This window comes from Procambarus clarkii, chromosome 46, assembly GCF_040958095.1.
Source record: "Procambarus clarkii isolate CNS0578487 chromosome 46, FALCON_Pclarkii_2.0, whole genome shotgun sequence".
Taxonomy (NCBI): domain Eukaryota; kingdom Metazoa; phylum Arthropoda; class Malacostraca; order Decapoda; family Cambaridae; genus Procambarus; species Procambarus clarkii.
Genome location: NC_091195.1, coordinates 16,191,217 through 16,210,725, shown reverse-complemented (window position 1 = coordinate 16,210,725; position 19,509 = coordinate 16,191,217). Strand labels below are relative to the sequence as shown.

Genomic DNA, 19,509 nt, shown 5'->3' with positions numbered 1-19,509 from the left:
CCTATGTCAAATTTGTTATCCGAGGTGGACGTGGGGGTCGTGCTCGGAAAGGTCGTGCCAGGGTTCAGAGTTCTGTCGGTCGTGGTAGGTCAGCAGTGCCAGTTTTGGAGCCGGCGGCGTCTGGTCGATGCGATGCTCACTCTGCCTGTCGGTCTGCTTCTCATAAGGGGCAATTACCCTTTCACAGTTCGCCCCATTGACTACTGGGGAAGTCAATGGTGAAAGATGGGGATGGGTTTGCCCAATTTGCTCACGCCTAGTCCCACAATTTGTGGGCATTTCAAATCGTGTCCTCCGGCCTGAGGTGGCGTTGGGTGGCTCCTCTTCTGGGGGGTTTGGGGTTCGTGTGGCAAGCTTCTTCTGTGCTCTGTCAGGTCGTCTTGGTGCATTTGGGCGTGGTCGAAATGATGATGTCCCTCAGATGGGTTTCCTGTCCATTTCCAGTCCTGAAACGGGACTGTGCGGATCTGAGGTTCATTCTGGACTTGTCCCATTTGAACCCCTGGGGTCTTTTGCTTGGCTGTCGCTTCAGGGAGGCTCGTGTTGCTTGCAGATCAATGACCCAGCTCCATTTGGACTGAGCCTCCATGGTTCATGACCTGAACCATGGAGGTTCGATGTGATCCTTGGCTCTTTGAGGCTGGTTGCTTCAGGTGACTTGTCTGCTGAGTTCTCAGGGTTTGGCTCTCCTGACAGTTCACATTCAGGGGGTGTCCAACGTTCTGGCAGATGGCCTGTCCTGGTTCATTCCTTTTTCCACGGAATGGACGGTCGGCGCCAACTCGTTCAGTTGGCATTGCTGGACGTACAGGCTCCAAGAGGTGGACCTCTTTGCGTCGGCGTGGTCGAGGAGTCTCCCGGTATATGTGGCGCCCTTCCCCGATAGCGAGGCCGTCAGGGTTGATGCCTTTCAGCAGGACTGGTCGAGATGGGGTTACCTCTACTTCTTCCTCCCGGTCCAGCTGTTGCTTCGGGTTCTGGTTTGTTTGGAGACATACCAGAGGAGAGTAGTCCTATCGGCCCCCTTGGTGGCCGGCCCCGCCTTGCTTTCAGGCTCTGCTTGCTTGGTGTCTGAACCCGGGGAATATTTCTGCAGTTCCGCCTCTTTCAGCAGATCGAGCCAGTTCGGTACATGGCTGGTTCACTTTTCTCCTCTGGTCTTCTCATCGGGTCTTTCTGACGCAGGTTTATCCCCAATTATATAGTGATCAGGTGCTTCGTTCATGGTGTCCCACTTGCGTGCTTCGTCTCGGCGGCAGTATGGAGTTTCCTGGCGGTTCTTTCGTCACTTTTTGTCCCCTCCATAGGTTGTCTTGTGGGGTCGGGTCTTGGGGAGAGGACTCGGCCTCGGGTCCTGTGGTGACGGACCTCGAGGCTGGGGAGGGGCTGACTTGGGGGCCTTGGGCCCCGCTGGACCCCGCCTGGGTTTTTCTTCCCACTGAGCGGGGCTTATTGTTACAAGGAGTGGGGTTGTCTTTTCCCCCCTCTGCGTACGAGTTGGATTTGGTGTCGGCCCCTCCCCGGGTTCGGTTCCGTGTTCCCCCGGGTACGTCGGTTCCGTCCTTCCGGAGGTTTTCGGCTTATCGCATCCAACCTGGTGTGGTGCGAGCGGCCTTTGCAGCTTACCTCCTGCGTGACCCGGATTATGCCTCGGAAATGGATCCGTCCACGTTCAGGTTTGGGACTTCGTTCCCTTTCTGGCTCTGTTACGAGGTTCCGGAGTCGTCCTGGCTAGCAGACTGCCCCTTGTTTGGTCTGGATTCCTGGCATTCCTTCTGTCGTTCCCGCACGCTGGAGTGGCGGGAAGCTTCCACGGTGCTTCAGGTTTTCCTGGGGGGTGAACTTGAGTACCTGAATGAGTGCTTGTTTGCCCCTGCCCTTCCCCGCGATGTGGGTGTTATTCAGCTCCATGTGCAGGTTCCCTCCCTTTCGGCGGCGCTCGTTGCGGAGGACTTGCGCGCCCGGGGCCTTTTGTGTTCGGCCTTGCGGTTCTTTTCCCTCCTGGAGCTGTCTTTGGATTGGCTCATGGAGGATGTGGGGATGCTTGGGTCCGTCCCGGGGTCCGGCACCTTGTCCTCGGCTGCGCGTTCGTCGGCTGCCTTGTTGAAGCTGTTCACGCCGATTTTGCGGGATGCGGTTTCCCTGTTCTATGCTTCCCGTCTCGCGTGTCGGCAGGCGGTGCTGGGTTCCTCCGTGGAATCTGCTTGGGCTCTGGCTCTTAGGCGTTCTTCACCTTTTTGTCCTCTCCTGTTTGCGGAGTCGGCCGTGGCGCAGTTTATTCAGGCTGCGTTGGCGGCTTGTCGTCCGATGTCGGACTTGTTGGTTTTCCGGGGGTCCCGGGGTGGGTCTTCCCAGAAAGGTCGTGCCAGGGCTCGGGGTTCCTCTCGTCGTGGTAGGCCTCTGGTGTCAGGTTTGGGGTTGGCTCCTCCTGTGGACCCTTCCTCGTCTGGTCGGCGCGGTGTTCACGCTGTGCGGGGTTCTGGGTCTCGTAAGGGTCGCCGGGCCTTTCGCGGTTTGCCCCCTTGACGGGGCGATGGGGGGGCGGCTTGCGCTGTTCGCCCGCGCCTGGTCCCACGATTCGTGGGTCTTTCGGGTCATGTCTCGCGGCCTGCGGTGGCGTTGGGTGGCCCCACCCCCCTTTGGAGGGTCGGGGCTGGCAGGGCAGGTTTCTTTCCCTGCGCTCTGTCGAGTCGTCTTGGAGTGGGTACGCTTGGGCGTCGTCGAAACGACGTCGTCCCTCAGATGGGTTTCCCGTTTGTTTCCGGTTCCGAAACGGGACTGCACGGACCTGCGGTTCATTCTGGACTTGTCCCGTCTGAACCCCTGGGTTCATTGCCCCTCCTTTCGGATGACTACGCTGTCTCAGGTTCGGCTCCTCTTGGAGCCGGGAGCTTGGATGGTGTCCCTGGACCTCCGGGACGCTTATTGGCATGTCCCGATTCATCTGCGGTTCAGGGACTGGCTCGGTTTTGTTGTGGGGCGTCTGAGTTACCGCTTTCGTTGTCTCCCGTTCGGGTTGAACCTGGCACCTCGCGTGTTCACGCGCCTTACACGGGTTGTGGTGGCTCGTTTGCGTCTCCTAGGTGTTCGGGTGTTGGCCTACCTCGACGACTGGCTGGTTTGGGCTCCCAGCCAGTCAGCTTGCTTGCTAGCCAGGGATTTGGTTCTTTCCCAGCTCGCCGAGTTCGGGTTCTTGGTGAACTGGAGGAAGTCCCATCTGGTTCCCTCTCAGGTTCGGACTTGGCTGGGTCTCGTGTGGGACTCTTGAACCACCTCCTTGTCTCTCCCTCCGGAGTCTCTCCTGCGGCTGCGGTCCCGCCTTCGTCTGTTTCTGGAGGGCCCTCGGGTCACCCGGCGGTTGCTCGAGGGGCTGTGCGGGAGCCTGAACTTCGCGATGGTGGTCTACCCGCCGGGTCGGGTTTGGCTTCGACGGCTGTTTTGGTTCCTTCGGGATTCCCCCTTCCGCCTCTCGCGATCGCAGAGTTCGACCCCCGGGGGACTTGCGTCGGTTGCTGCGTCACCGGCTTCCTCTTCGGGTTTTTCGGGGTTCAGTGCCTTGGCGCCTACCCGAGCCCTCGCTCGATGTGTACACGGATGCGTCGTCTTTCGGCTGGGGTTTTGTGACCGGTGCTCACCAGGCCGGCCAGGGGCGTTGGGATCCGTCCTTCCGTCGAGCTCACAGCACGGTGCGGGAGTTCGCGGCAGTGTGGTTTGCTCTGGGGAGGAATCGGGTGGCCCGCGGATCGACGATTCGGCTCCATTCGGACTGCTCTCCAGTGGTTCATTGCCTGAACCGCGGGGGTTCGATGCGGTCCTTGTCTCTTTGGGGTTGGTCGCTTCGGGTGACTCGTCTGCTGAGTTCTCGGGGTTTGGCTCTCCTGGCGGTTCACGTACGGGGCGTGTCCAACGTCTTGGCCGACGCCCTGTCTCGCTTCGTTCCCCTCTCCACGGAGTGGACGGTCGACGACGAGTCCTTCCGTTGGCTTTGCCAGACGTTCGGGCGCCCCGAAGTGGACCTCTTCGCGTCGGCGTGGTCGCGGCGTCTTCCCGTTTATACGGCGCCCTTCCCCGATTGTGAGGCCGTCGGGGTCGATGCCTTTCGGCTAGACTGGTCGAGATGGGGGTTCCTGTACCTCTTTCCCCCGGTTCGGTTGTTGCTCCAGGTCCTGACTCGCTTAGAGACTTACCGGGGGAGAGTTGTCCTTCTGGCCCCTTGGTGGCCGGCCCAGCCTTGGTTTCAGGCGCTGGTTGCTCGGTGTCCGAACCCGAGGGTTTTCCCTTCGGCTCCGCCTCTTTCAGCAGATCGGGCCGGTACGTCACGTAGCTGGTTCGATCTTCTCCTCGAGTCTTCGCGTATGGTTTTTTTGACTCGAGTCTATCATCATCTCTATGGTGAACAGGTGGCCTCCTTGTTGGTGTCCCACCTGAGGGCTTCTTCTCGGCAGCAGTATGAAGTTTCCTGGCGGTCCTTCCGTTTCTTTTTGCGTCTTCGTCGTGTTAGCTCCTTGTCTGTTCGGGTGGTCTTGTCCTTCCTCTCGTGGTTGTTTCAGGACCGTCATCTTATGCCTAACACTGTCGCTTCGTATCGTGCGGCGCTGGCGGAGCCGCTTCAGCTTGCTTTCGGTATCGATGTTACGTCTGCGCCGTTTCGCAAGCTGTCTCGTGCATTGTTTCACCTCCGGCCTGCTCATGCGTCGCCTGAGCCGTCCTGGTCTTTGGACAGAGTGCTCGCTTTCCTTTCATCTCCTCGTTTCGTTGTGGCCCCTTCGGTCCAGGATTGTTTTTCCAAGGCACTTTTCTTGTTGGCTTTGGCCTCTGGGGGTCGGGTAGGGGAGCTTCATGCTCTCCTCCGGCGCAGGGGTTTCTGCTCTTTTGGTCGTGGTGATTGTTTTGTTCGTTTGCAGCCGTCTCCTTCTTTTCTGGCGAAGAATGAGACTGCTGCGTTCCGGAGGGGTCCATGGGTGGTTGATGCTTGGTTGGTCAGGCCGGGGGTGCATCATGTTTTGTGTCCGGTTGCGGCGCTTCGCCGTTATTTGCGCGCCACAGCTTCTGTGTCCGGGGACACGCTGTGGATTGATCCGGTTTCCCTTCTTCCCTGTTCGCGGGTTCGGGTCTCTCAGGTTGTCCGCAGAGTTATTAGGTCCAGCCAGCCTGCGGTCTATCCCCGTGCCCATGACGTTCGTAAGTTCACGGCTCTTGCTGCCGTCTTTGGGAATATGTCTTGGTCTGATATTCGGGCGCGGGGCTTTTGGCGGTCGAACAGGGTCCTGGCTGCTCGTTACCTTGTGAATGTCCCTGGGCCTCGTCGGGCCTGTGTTGCTTTGGGTCGGCGGTTGCAGCCAGTTGTCTCGGCTTCGAGTTGAGGGGTGAGCGACGACCGCCTCCCGGGTAAGTCCCTCTTTTTCTGTCTGTGGGTAGTTAGCTCCGGGGAGCCGACGGGGCTCCCCCCAGAAATCCAGCGTTTAATGTAATGAAACGCCATTTTCTGGGTGAGTCCCGGAGGCTCCCCGGCATCCCTCCCTCCCTCCGGTCGGCGGTTTTTCGCATTTTTGACATCCAGCCTCAAGAACTGAGGTGTGGGTAGCCGGCGCGGGGGGTCTGGGGCTCCCCCTTCCCCCTCCCGGGGAGGGGGGAGCTGCGCAGACAGCGGCGCGGCAGTGTGTGACGTCACACTAGTTTGCTTGTTTTCGGTTGGGGAGTTCTATCCACTAGTTCGGTTTTTGGTAGCAATTTTAACTAGAATAGGGGTTTGTTTTGGGGCGCTTACCTTTCTGGGTGCCTGTTCCGGTCGATGGCAGACATAGAATGCTTCCAACTACACGGGGGCTTCTATAGGCCATTGCTCCCCTTGCCTCTCTGAGGGGGCCCGGTTCTGGCCGTGGTCCCCGGTAGGCCTAAGAACTCCATACACATGACTGATGCCAAAGTCTGACATTAGCATATCAGCCTGGGATAGCTCCGGGGAGCCTCCGGGACTCACCCAGAAAATGGAGTTTCATTACATTCAACGCTGGTTTTTTGTCCCTAATTGAAAATTGACATAATTTAGGGTGGAAGTATCTACACCCTGTTCCAAAACGGCATGTACCCCTCTCCAACATGTTCCTGCATTTTCTATGTTAGTAGCTTACCTGTCACTCCTCCAATATGTTCCAGTTTCCAGAACAACCTCTTATGGGGAACTCTGTCGAAAGCCTTTTTTAGGTCCAGATAGATGCAGTCAACCCAACCATCTCTTTCCTGTAAAATCTCTGTGGCTCGATCATAAAAACTGAGCAAGTTCGTTACACAGGATCTTCCAGATCGAAAACCATACTGTCTTTCTGATATTATAGCGTTTTCCTCCAAGTGTTCTACCCATTTAGTTTTAATTATTTTCTCCAATATTTTGACTATTACACTTGTCAATGATACAGGTCTATAATTAAGGGGGTCTTCCCTGTTTCCACTTTTGTAGATTGGAACTATGTTAGCCTTTTTCCACACATCAGCTACAACTCCTGTAAACAGGGATGCCTGAAAAATCAGTTGAAGTGGAAAGCTGAGCTCAGGTGCACATTCTCTCAGAACCCATGTTGAAACTCCATCTGGACCAACTGCTTTGTTCTTATTTAGCTCCTTGAGCATTTTTTCCACTTCGTCTCTAGACACCTCTATGTGCTCTATGTTGTTCTCTGGAATTCTTATTGTATCTGGTTCCCTAAAGATTTCATTTTGTACAAACACACTTTGGAACTTTTCGTTTAGTGTTTCACACATTTCCTTTTCATCTTCCGTGAATCTATTTCCCATTTTCAACCTCTGAATATTATCCTTTACCTGCAATTTGTTGTTTATGAATTTATAGAACAGACCTGGTTCTGTTTTACATTTGTCTGCAATCCCTTTTTCAAAATTTCTTTCTGCCTCTCTCCTCACTGCCGTGTAGTTGTTTCTCGCATCTTTGTATCGCTGGTATGTTTGGGGGTTCGGCCTCTTCCTGTATTGATTCCATTTTTGTGTCTTTTGGTCTCTAGCCCTCTCACAATTTCTATTGAACCAATCCTGTTTCCTAGTTCTGCATCTCTATTTTGGTATAAATTTTTTTGTGCCTTTATCATATATTTCACAAAACTTGACATACATCTCATTCACTTCCTTGCCTAGCATCAAGTCTGTCCAATTATACTCACTAAAAATTTTTCTAAGGTCACCATAATGTCCTCTCCTAAAGTCTGGTTTTTCAACTGCTTCAACCTCCTTATTTTCTTCCAGCTTATATCGCATTGCATACTTTATTCCCAAAAAGACATGGTCACTTTTACCCAAGGGAGGAAGGTACTGAATGTCAAATATCTCTTCCTCCTTCCTGGTAAATATCAAATCTAGCATGGAGGGGACGTCCCCTTCACTCATCCTCGTAGCTTGTTTAACATGTTGATACAAGAATGTTTCCAGGATGAGGTCTACAAATTTACAGGTCCAAAAATCTTCTGTTTTAGCTTCATATGCTTCCCAGTCTATGGATTTCAAGTTGAAGTCACCGACTATCAACAGTCGTGATCTATCGTTATCCGCTCTCGCTATGATCTCTCTCATTATTGTTATAAGACCTTCACGTTTACTATCTAGCTCCTCCTTTGACCATGTGCTGCTTGGCGGTGGACTATATGCATTTATTATCATTAGTTTATCATCCTCATGGCAGATCTCTAGTGCTATTATGTCAACTTCTTGTGGATTGGCAGTCATTATTTCGTTCACCTTTAGGTGTTCTTTTACCAGCACAGCAACGCCACCGCCTTTCCTAATTTTTCTGTCTCGTCTCCAAGTTGAGTAGCCCCTTGGGAATATGACCTCATTTAAAATTACATCTTCAAGTTTTGTCTCCGTGAGTGCAACAATGTCTGGTGTCTGCAGCTGTATTACATCACTTAACTCCAGTATCTTCGATCTCACTCCATCTATGTTGGTGTATGCAATCTTCAGGAACTTGTTCCCCCTCTCCTTATTCTTCACTCCCCCTCTCTCTATTGATTTTGTTGGTTTGCCTTTATGTACCACTTTACTGGTTTGCCTACCCCTATCACTTTGTAGAAAAAATAATTTATTTCTTCATTCCTGCTCTCATTTAAATGTTTTGCCTCGGCGAGGTGCAGTTTCAGCTTCTCTCTATCTTCTTTTGAAAGATCTCGTCTTAACGACCACCCTTTCCCATCCTCATCACTTTGCAATTTTCTAGCATTCCTTAGTACTTCTTCCATCTGTTTGGCACCATTTAGGGTGATCCTCAAAGATCGATCTTTCCCTTTTACGTACCTGCCTATTCTCCTGTAGTCGCACACATTCTCTATGGTTGTAAGACCTTCTACGAGGCTAACAATTTTATCTACTACTTTAGCTTCTTCTACAGCTCTTTCTGACCTAGATGTTATCGCCTTTTCTTTGCAGCCAAAAATGATCAGGGACTTACTCCTATCAACTGTGTTTTGCACCAACTTCGGGTTAGATGCCAATTCTTTCCTCACTTCTAGCCTAATGTTTGTTTTATCTTGGTTGCTGCAGTGTTTGACTTCCTTTACTGCTTCTTCTATTTTTTCCTTCTCCTTGGCCACTTGTGCATAAGTGAGTTGCATATCTTTCTTGCACTGTTCTATTCCCTGTGTAACTTCCTCCATCTGTGCTAACAAAAAAGCACTTTTGCTTGCTTTGTTTGCTTGTTTCCATGGGATTGAAGGGAGTTCTAGCTCTCTGTTCATTTTTTGTTGTTAGTTTCTTACCATGTGGGGTTTGTTTTGTTATGCCTACCTTTCTGGGTGCCTAACGCCAGTCGATGGCAGATAAGGAATACCCCCAACAACAGTTTTTTTTTTCAGGGCTATTACTAACAGAAATCTCTCTGAAGGGGGCCAGATTATGGCTCGTGGTCCCTGGCAAGTCCGGACTCCATAGCTAATGTCCCGGTCTAGTATAAAATACATTAGCCAGAAAAGCTCCAGGGAGCCTCCTGGGCTCACCCAGAAAAATGGCATTTCATTACATTCAACGCTGATTTTTTCGTCACCTTTGTTTCCTTACCTTGAATCTGTATCCTCTCTGTGTCCTCTTGTTCTTGAAGTTGCTTGTTTCAGGAATTTCTTTTTGTCAATTTGGTTGATTCCTGTTAATATTTTGTAAGTGGTAATCATATCACTTGAGCAGTGCTGTGCCTTGCGGTGTTGTTCTGCTGTGTGGTGGTGAGTGAGCCTGGAGTAATTTCAGAAGTTCTGGGGCTGCATGCACCGAGGGCCATCTTTCCTAGGTGCCCGGTAAGTGCTGCCCTTGCAGCAGTACTTGGACCCTTCCTCGTCTTGGTCCCTTCCTCGTTTGAGTTCGGTGTAGCTCTTTCTTATTGGGTGCAATATGAGGTCACGGAGTCTTCCTAGTTAGCAGATTGTCCCTCTTTTCTTTTGGTGCATGGTATACGTTCTGTCGGTCTCGCACGCTTGATTGGCAGGGAGATGTCTACAGTGGTTCAGGCTTACCTGGGGGGGCGAGTTTGAGTGCCTCAATGCATGCTTGTACGCCCCTGATCTTCCTAAGGATGTCGGCCAGGTGCAGCTTCATGTGCAGGTTCCCAGTCTTTCGGCACCCCTGGTGGCTGGGGATTTGCGCACCCATGGGCATTTGGCGTTGGTCTTGCATTTCTCTTCTCTACTTGAGCTATCTTCAGAATGGCTTGAGGAAGGCGTGGAGTCGCTGGGTGCCAGGCCTGCGTCTGGTGCCGCAGTGCCGACAGGCTATGCTCGCTCTTTCCCTGGAATCTGCATGGGCCCTGGCGCTAAGGTTTTCATCTCCGTTTTGCCCGTTGCTGTTTGCAGAATCTACGGTTGTGCAGTATTTGCAGGCGACTTTGTCTAGCTGTTGACCTATGTCAAATTTGTTATCCGAGGTGGACGTGGGGGTCGTGCTCGGAAAAGTCGTGCCAGGGTTCAGAGTTCTGTCGGTCGTGGTAGGTCAGCAGTGCCAGTTTTGGAGCCGGCGGCGTCTGGTCGATGCGATGCTCACTCTGCCTGTCGGTCTGCTTCTCATAAGGGGCAATTACCCTTTCACAGTTCGCCCCATTGACTACTGGGGAAGTCAATGGTGAAAGATGGGGATGGGTTTGCCCAATTTGCTCACGCCTAGTCCCACAATTTGTGGGCATTTCAAATCGTGTCCTCCGGCCTGAGGTGGCGTTGGGTGGCTCCTCTTCTGGGGGGTTTGGGGTTCGTGTGGCAAGCTTCTTCTGTGCTCTGTCAGGTCGTCTTGGTGCATTTGGGCGTGGTCGAAATGATGATGTCCCTCAGATGGGTTTCCTGTCCATTTCCAGTCCTGAAACGGGACTGTGCGGATCTGAGGTTCATTCTGGACTTGTCCCATTTGAACCCCTGGGGTCTTTTGCTTGGCTGTCGCTTCAGGGAGGCTCGTGTTGCTTGCAGATCAATGACCCAGCTCCATTTGGACTGAGCCTCCATGGTTCATGACCTGAACCATGGAGGTTCGATGTGATCCTTGGCTCTTTGAGGCTGGTTGCTTCAGGTGACTTGTCTGCTGAGTTCTCAGGGTTTGGCTCTCCTGACAGTTCACATTCAGGGGGTGTCCAACGTTCTGGCAGATGGCCTGTCCTGGTTCATTCCTTTTTCCACGGAATGGACGGTCGGCGCCAACTCGTTCAGTTGGCATTGCTGGACGTACAGGCTCCAAGAGGTGGACCTCTTTGCGTCGGCGTGGTCGAGGAGTCTCCCGGTATATGTGGCGCCCTTCCCCGATAGCGAGGCCGTCAGGGTTGATGCCTTTCAGCAGGACTGGTCGAGATGGGGTTACCTCTACCTCTTCCTCCCGGTCCAGCTGTTGCTTCGGGTTCTGGTTTGTTTGGAGACATACCAGAGGAGAGTAGTCCTATCGGCCCCCTTGGTGGCTGGCCCCGCCTTGCTTTCAGGCTCTGCTTGCTTGGTGTCTGAACCCGGGGAATATTTCTGCAGTTCCGCCTCTTTCAGCAGATCGAGCCAGTTCGGTACATGGCTGGTTCACTTTTCTCCTCTGGTCTTCTCATCGGGTCTTTCTGACGCAGGTTTATCCCCAATTATATAGTGATCAGGTGCTTCGTTCATGGTGTCCCACTTGCGTGCTTCGTCTCGGCGGCAGTATGGAGTTTCCTGGCGGTTCTTTCGTCACTTTTTGTCCCCTCCATAGGTTGTCTTCGGTTTTGGATTGGGTTATTTTGTCCTTTCTTTCTCAGTTGTTTCGGGACCATCATCTTATGCTGAATACAGTCGCCTCATATCGTGTGGTGCTGGTGGAGCCGCTCCTGCTTATGTTCAGGGTGGATGTTACTTTCGCTCCATTTCGTAAGCTATCTCATGCGTTGTTTCACCTCTGGTCTGCTCATGCACCTCCTGAGCCGTACCGTTCTGGTCGTTGGACCAGCTCAGAGACCTGGGTTGATCTCTCTTCCCTCTTCTCCTTGGTTTGTGGTGGCCCCTTTGGTTCAAGATAGTTTTGCTAAAGCTCTTTTCTTGTTCACATTGGCCTCTGGGGATTGAGTCGGCGAACTTCGTGCTCTCTTTCGGTCCAGGGGTTTCCTGCTCTTTCGGTCCTGGCGTTAGGTTCGTTCGTTTGCAGCCATCTCTTTCTTTTCTGGCGAAGAACGAGATGGCCACTTTCCAGAGGGGTCCTTGGGTTGTTGAGGCTTGGTTAGTTTGGCCAGGGGTGCATCATGTGTTGTGTCCCATTGCGGCTCTTCGCTGTTATTTGCCCGCCACAGCCTCAGTGGCAGGGGATGCGCTTTGGGTTGACTCGGTTCCCTTCTTTCCTGTTCCAGAGCTCAGGTCTCCCAGGTCATCCGCAGGGTTATTCGGTCCAGTCAGCCTGTGGTCTATCCTCGTGCCCATGAGGTTCGCAAATTTGCTGCTTTAGCTTCTGTTTTTGGTAATATGTCTTGGGCTGACATTTGGGTGCAGGGATTTTGAAGGTTGAACAGGGTCCTGTTCACCCATTACCTAGTTATTGTTCCTGGTCCTAGCTGGGTGTGTGTCGCTTTGGGTCGCAGATTGCAGCCAAGTTGTCTCGACTTCGTGTTGAGGCACAAGTGGCGCATCTTTCCTGTTATGTCCCTCATTTCCTTGTCTTTTGTTAGGTAGCTCCAGGAAGCAGGAAGTGCTCTCCACAGAAAACCAGCTTTGAATGTAAAGAAACACCATTTTCTGAGTGAGTTCCGGAGGCTCCCTGGCAATCCTTCCTTCCTCCGGTCGGCAGTTTTTGCGTTGCTGATATTCAGCCTCTGAACTGAGGGTGGATAGCTGGGACAGGGTCTGGGGCTCCCTCTTCCCCCTCCCGGGGAGGAGGGAACTGCGCAGACAGGTGGCGCAGCGGTGGGTGTGACGTCATGCTTGTTTGCTTACTTTCAGATTGGGGAGTTGTGCTTAGCAGTTTGAATGTGGAGGCACCCTTTCTGGGTGCCTCCACATGAGGAGTTTCTATAGACCATTGCTCCTCGTGCTTGTCTGAGGGGGGCCAGGTTCTGGCTCGTGGTTCCTGGTACAAATTCAAAATTCAAATTCAAATGTTTATTTAGGTAAAGTACATACATGCAAGGGGTGATACAAATATTGATGAATTTATAGATAGAGCTAGTACATACAATGCCTAAAGCCACTATTACACAAAGCGTTTCGGGCAGGAAAAACACTAAAGACTAAAACTTAATAGTAGGCTAGAACTCCATTCGAATTGACTGATTCCATGGTCTAATACATACATATCAGCCCAGTATATCTCTGGGGAGCTTCGAGGACTCTCCTAGAAAATGGCATTTCATTACATTCAACGCTGGTTTCATGGTTCACTGTGGTGAGATAGCTCAGGGAGCTACCAAAGAGAACCCTCCTAGAAATCTAATATTGAATGTAAAGACATTCTTCTTTTTGGTGGAGCTCTTAGGTGACTTCCTGTTTCTGCCTTCCCTCTTTTTCGGAGGTTTCGGGGATTAATTCTCATTTACGCATGTGTGATGAGGGCAGCTGGGGAAGAGCCTGAGTTGCCTGTGCTGCCATCTGGTGGTAGGGGAATGTAACTAACTGCCAGTTGGGTGTGAACAAAGAGTGTTTGTGACAGGGTTTCCAGTATTTCATGCTGTTGCTTGGTTTGGAGGTGCACTATCTTTCTGGTGGTTTTTCCTTTTGACCTGGGTTGATCTAGCATCCCCAGACTCCCCTGTCTCTATTGAGGAGGGCCACATTCCGGTCCTGATCCCTGGTAGGCACCCGTGACTCACAACAGCCTGGCGAGGTGCTTTAGGTTTGGTGCTATCCAAGTTGGTGGCTCGGGAAGCCACTGCAGGGATCTCTCCAAAAGAGAAAATTTCATTTCATTCCTTGCTTGCTTAATTTTTTCTCCAGTTTGATATCTCCCTAACCTATTGAAGTGGGAAAGGGGAGGGGAGTGATTATTAATTAGTAAAATATTAGTAAACACATATTGAGAGGTATTTTCAGGCAAAGGCAAAATCTATGTAAGTTAAATATACTTGGATGAGTTCAGTATACTGTATCATGTTTGAATATATATCATGATTAAATTTTTCAGATATTTTAAAGCAGGCTGCTGATTTAGAAAACCTGAATTCAATCTGCAGCTTTTGCTCCAGAATGAAACGTGGCAGGATATATGCCACTGCCCGACGTGAAAGATACAATGTTCTTGCATTTGGCCAACATCTCGATGATCTTGCAGAGAGCTTCATGATGTCCGTGTTTCACAATGGAAGGCTTCGCACAATGAAGGCACATTATAATGTAAAGTGAGTATTTATAACTCTTAATGCTATAGATTAACCCTTAAACTGCGCATCGCACCTGCAGGCTCACGTCTGGTTTGTGTAACATGCCTCCGGGTATTTGTATTTTTCACGTTCCATTCAAAACTCCCGCGGCTACATGGGGTTCACATCAGCTTCCTCAGGGCTCTTGTAAACAGACGCCATCTTTAAAAAAAATCATGGTCCACATTGCCCTGTGTGAGAGCCTCAGTAGTGAGTGAGCAACCAAGGCTGGCGCTCGCAGCATGAGCGCACAGTTTTGCTGTTCAGCATGTGACCACAGCATTGCCTAATAATGCAAAATGTATATATATAACCTGTATTATTTAGCCATGATAGTATTATAGAAAAGCCTGAGTGTGATAATGACTGGGAACAATGTTCAAATATCCAACCCGTTCTCACACAAGATAGCACATATATGACTTAATGCTTAAAGTCAATATGTTGAATATGATTTAGTACATATGTGATATATTTCCAGTTACCTTTTTTACCAAGGCCCAAACTCTTCCTCACGTACCAATTTACGTGTCACAGTACCCGTCCATCAACGTAGATAGCAGAATAGTTGTGATTGGTTCAATTATAATGAAAATTTTAGTTTTCAGGTCCCACATGGGTTGTGAAATTTACCTTCTATTGTCCATGCTCTTAGAATATTACAGATCAGCTACTTCCTATTGAAGGCTCGTAGTTTTGTTTTGAGAAATATTAGTTGTTCTTAGTAAATTATAATAAGCACTATAAATTATTACATAGAATAACAGTGCTTCACCAATCAATATTATATACCATAGTTTGCGCTCTAAAAATCTTTCAAGAATGTTTTGTAGGAACGCTAACAGAAAACGATGTTATGTTGGAATGTTTATGGGGTAAACTACTTCAAACATAGGGATCACTTCCACCCACAGGAAGGGAATGGGGTCCAATACCATCCACTGGATGTGTATGGCGTCCACTACCACCGACAGGATGGGTATGGGGCTCACAACCACCCACAGGATGGGTATGGGGTCCAATACCACCCACAGGATGAGTATGGCGTCCACTATCACCCACAGGATGGGTATGGGGCTCCAACCACCCACAGAATAAGTATGGGGTCCAATAACACCCACTGGATGTGTATGGCGTCCATTGCCGCCCACAGGATGAGTATAGGGTTCAGTATCGCCCACAGGATTAGTATATAGAGTCCACTGCCACCCACAGGGTCGGTAAAGGGTCCACTACCGCCCACAGGGTTAGTAGGGGGTCAACTGCCGCCCACAGGGTCGGTAGGGGGTTCACTACCGCCTACAGGGTCGGTATGGGGTCCACTGCCACCCACAGGGTCGGTATGGGGTCCACTACCGCCCACAGGGTCGGTAGGGCATCCACAGGGTCGGTAGGGGTCCACTACCGCCCACAGGGTTGGTAGGGGGTCCACTACCGCCCACAGGGTCGCTATGAAGTCAACTACCGCCCATAGTGTTTGTATAGTGCCCACTACCGCCCATAGTGTTATTATGGAGTCCACTACCCCTCATAGTGTCGGTATGGGGGTCCATTACTACCCATAGGGTGTGTCTGGGGTCTATTTTTTTCTGTATAGCAGAGGTGGCAATACTGCTTTTCCAATCTCATTTGTTGTTCAATGTAAAATATTTGTTGCTCGACTTGCAACAATTTATATATATATATATATATATATATATATATATATATATATATATATATATATATATATATATATGTCGTACCTAGTAGCCAGAACGCACTTCTCAGCCTACTATGCAAGGCCCGATTTGCCTAATAAGCCAAGTTTTCATGAATTAATTGTTTTTCGGCAACCTAACCTACCTAACCTAACCTAACTTTTTCGGCTACCTAACCTAACCTAACCAATAAAGATAGGTTAGGTTAGGTTAGGTAGGGTTGGTTAGGTTCGGTCATATATCTACGTTAATTTTAACTGCAATAAAAATAAATTGACCTCATACATAATGAAATGGGTAGCTTTATCATTTCATAAGACAAAAATTAGAGAAAATATATTAATTCAGGAAAACTTGGCTTATTATGCAAATCGGGCCTTGCATAGTAGGCTGAGAAGTGCGTTCTGGCTACTAGGTACGACATATATATATATATATATAGTATAGTGCCTTTGCAATATTGTACCAATGTGTGTATTTGTTGTATTGTATTGTTGAAATACATTGCTCACATGAAATGCATGTGAAATATTGTTGAAAACATCTTGATGACTTATTAAACCAAAATTATTTATTAGTCAGAAGAAAGACAAAAACGCGAACTATATGTTAAACCTCTACCAGACAAATATTTCAAGTAAAACCGAAGATATTTGTAGTTTTATAAAAGGGGCAGTTTTCATTGCTCGTCGACCTCAAAAACCGCAGCATTCATCTCAGAACCATGCCTATTTCACACAGATTCCTTAATAAATGTAAGAGTTTTATATGTCACAAGAAAGATAGAAATATAAGCTTCATTCTAAATACCTTACCATGGGCATATTTAAATTTAAAGCGAAGATACGTGTACTTTTATAATAGCCGAGCTTTGACCCCGGACAGATTGATCGACCGAGCAACTCTCTCTCAGAACAATGTTTATTTCACGTGAATTCGTTAATAAACATATATGTTTTATATGTCTCAAGAAAGGCAGACATATAAGCTTCACTTTAAACACTTTACCATAGACATATTTAAAGTTCTAATGAAGATACATGTATTTTAAAAATTACGGAGCTCCCACCCCGTACAGACTGAACGACAGAGCAACTCTCTCTCAGATCAATGTTTATTTCACGTAAATTCGTTAATAAACACAAATGTTTTATATGTCTTAAGCAAGATAGAAATAAGAGCTTCATTTTAAATACATTACAATAGACATATTTATAGCTCAAGTGAAGATACAGTACATATGTTTTTATAGTAGCGCTCAGTAGCTTGTCGGGCTTTGAGTGCAGACGCCTACGCACTTGCCGATATATTGTATAATTAACAAAAATACGCTAATAAAGCATAAAATCTTATATGCCTCCAGAAAGACCGAGATATGAACATTATTATGATTGCACCAAATGAAATATATCATGTTCGAGAACAAAGATATATAAATTTTAAATTAAGTTTCGACTCTTGCTCGGGCGAGAGAGAGGGGGCGACTCTCACCCCATCTATTGGAGATTCTGTCCACTAAAGACCCAAAGCTACTCAAACCCTCCTAGCATTATTTAAGTAATGAAGTAATATGGTATATTTACTATAATGTGGGTGCTGAATGCAGAACATGAGAAAACATATATTTACTCCAAACTAATATAATTTCATTATGAAATAAGTAAATAAGTAGCATCAAAGGAAGTCGACGGTCCAAGCATCAATGTTGTGGAGCGACTTATCCAAGATATATCGTTGTTTGGTAAGTGTTGGCATATCCAGTTGTCGCACTTCTCTGCACAAATTATCACAAATTTAAATTATAATGTTAACAAGTAGAATACGTATTTTTAATAAAATCTAACATAACTAGCCAGAAAACATTTAACATTTATTAAAAAAATATATGTTTGGAAGTTAAATCGACTTCATAGGACAATAGTTTTGTTATATATACTCGTTATTCGTTGACATGCGTTCGCTACTTAAACTACCATGTACTGTACTTAGGTAAAATCTCCCATGTCTCTTCACTCATCTCACCGAACCCTACAGGCTCTGTGATATATTGTTTAATTAATTGAGATTCACAAATAAAGCTTATAATTGTATCTGTTTACAAAAAGGCAGAGCTTAGTTTAGTTCATTTTTTATGCACCCCATACCCATCCTTTGGGTGATAGTGGAGTGTTACAGAGGCACATAATGGGCTCAGGGACTGAGCCCCACAATTCATATAGCCAAGGAAGTTATAATCTTGATAAGCTAGTTACAAAAGTCAATGCACATTGTCACATCAACAATGGGCTCGAGACCGACCACAAGTACAGTTTATAATTTAAGCAACTGACATATATGGAGGGCTAGTGTCACAATTGATATGTTTATCCTACACATAACCCCCTCTCCCCCATCCAATAGGCAGCGGTGGATAGGTTACAATCAAGTCGTTTTTTTGCGTTTTATTCAGAGATTAGATCTTATTGGGTGCGGAAAGATATTCATATTTTAAAGAAGGCTTCTTGGCTGATGCTCTCTATTGATGGAAAATATATAACCTTTTGAAAATCAATGTTAGTTTGATCTAGATATTGTAATTAACGCAGTTACCTGGTGTTATTCTTCACCTATATCTTTTTCTGGTTAATCCCTATTTACATTATGCAGTTCAGGTTTCGTCGCCATACTATAGTTTTTAGTTTAGTTAATTTATCACATAATGGGTTCAGGGACTGAACACACAATTTATTTATCTAAGCAAGTTACAATCTTGAGGAGCTAGCCACAAAATTCATTACACATCGTCACATCAACAACATGGGTTCGAGATCGACCACAAGTACAGTTTCTAAATTAAGCAAATGCCATATGTGGAGAGCTAGTGTCACAATTGATATGTTTGTCCTGCACATTTCCACAGTAGTTTGCTTGGGTTCTTTTAATTATCTTAGATATCATTGAAGAGAACCTCCTAGTTACTATACTGTATATATGCTGCTAAGAAGTATAATTATCCTGAGAAATCGTGTAAATTATGTTGTACGAGTGCTTCCAGTTAAGTAACATAGTTCATTTGTGTGCGCGTACTTGAGGAGGAAATGTTAACCCCCCCCCCCCCCCATTGTAAATATTTGTGGGTTTCAGACCATACGACCGCGGCTTACCCTCGCCGCGGTCGAGGGTAAGAACATCGGATGTATACCCAGTATTACAAGTAAACATTAGCAATAACAATTATTGAAAGTTCCTTCACCTATACATAGACAAGAGACTGAACTTCAGCCCCCACATACAACACATAAGGGGATGCTCTGAGAGAGAGAGAGAGAGAGAGGGAGAGTAAAATTATCCACTGAGGTCTGATTAAGTCCTTTTGGGGACCTTAATCATTAGGACGTCCAATGATTAACGCAAAGTGAAGCGTATTCAGATGGTATATTGACAACATTCAGCATATCTCATAATGACCTAGTAGTACTTGGTGCACAAATACCTTTTCCAAAGGAATCGCAAAACATAATTAAACACAACTGTACCTTACAGTGTTATATATTTATTTCAGTTTGAACAATTTTTAACATTAACATTCCAACATTCATTTTAGCTAGTTCTCTCAGAATGACGTGTGGGTTAGCAATGTCAAAGGCTGACTTAAGATCTAGGAAAGTGGTATATGACCTATCAGTATGCAGGGTGAGGAATGTGGTAATACAGTGATGTACACTCTTTCCATGCGTAAAGCCATATATCCGGGGAGACAACATATTATTAATTTTGTAAAGGAGACGGTTGAGAACCATCCTCTCAAGACACTTATAGAGACAACTAGTGAGGGAGATTGGGCGAAAAGCACTCGGCTGGTGAGGTTTAGGAATGGGAATAATAACACTGTTGGTCCATGACTTAGGAAGCTCCCCAGTTACATAGCTCATATTATACAATTGAAGAAAGGTATTCCCTGGAACTAACAGAAGCATATGCAGTATGCCGTAAGTAACTCCATCCTCCCCG

At 47.9% G+C, this 19,509-nt stretch overlaps 1 non-coding gene across 1 annotated transcript in view; it reads left to right on the top strand.

Moving 5' to 3' along the window:
• The window catches only part of LOC123770444 (uncharacterized), a 157,232-nt gene that overhangs the window by 101,810 nt on the left and 35,913 nt on the right, over positions 1–19,509 (top strand). Inside the window, exon 13 of the transcript XR_011222172.1 lies at positions 13,585–13,798. This is a non-coding gene — a transcript (uncharacterized protein). The remainder of the gene's footprint in view (positions 1–13,584; positions 13,799–19,509) is intronic.